The sequence below is a fragment of the Myotis brandtii genome, unplaced genomic scaffold (genome assembly GCF_000412655.1).
Source record: "Myotis brandtii unplaced genomic scaffold, ASM41265v1 scaffold105, whole genome shotgun sequence".
NCBI classification, from domain to species: Eukaryota; Metazoa; Chordata; class Mammalia; order Chiroptera; family Vespertilionidae; genus Myotis; species Myotis brandtii.
The window spans coordinates 3,103,750-3,104,130 of record NW_005353538.1 but is presented as its reverse complement, the minus strand read 5'-3'; positions in this window follow the sequence as shown (position 1 = coordinate 3,104,130).

The window sequence follows — 381 nt, the reverse complement described above, 5'->3', positions numbered from 1 at the left end:
TACTCCCTTGTAGGTAACTTACTTCTTTTCTCTTGCTGCTTTTAAGATTCTCTCTTTGTCTTTAACTTTTGGCATTTTAATTATAAAGTGTTTTGGTGTGGGTCTCTTTGGGTTCATCTTGTTGGGTATTCTCTGCACTTCATGGACTTCTATGTCTATTTTCTTCACCAGGTTAGGGACGTTTTCTGTCATTTTTTCAAATGGGTTTTCAGCCTGGCCGATGTGGCTCAATGTTGAGTGTCAACCTATGAATCATGGTTAGACTTCCCCATCAGGGCACATGCCCAGGTTGCAGGCTCAAACCCCAGTATAGGGTGTGCAGGAGATAGCTGATCAATGATTCTCTCTCATCATTGATGTTTCTATCTCTAGCTCTCCCTT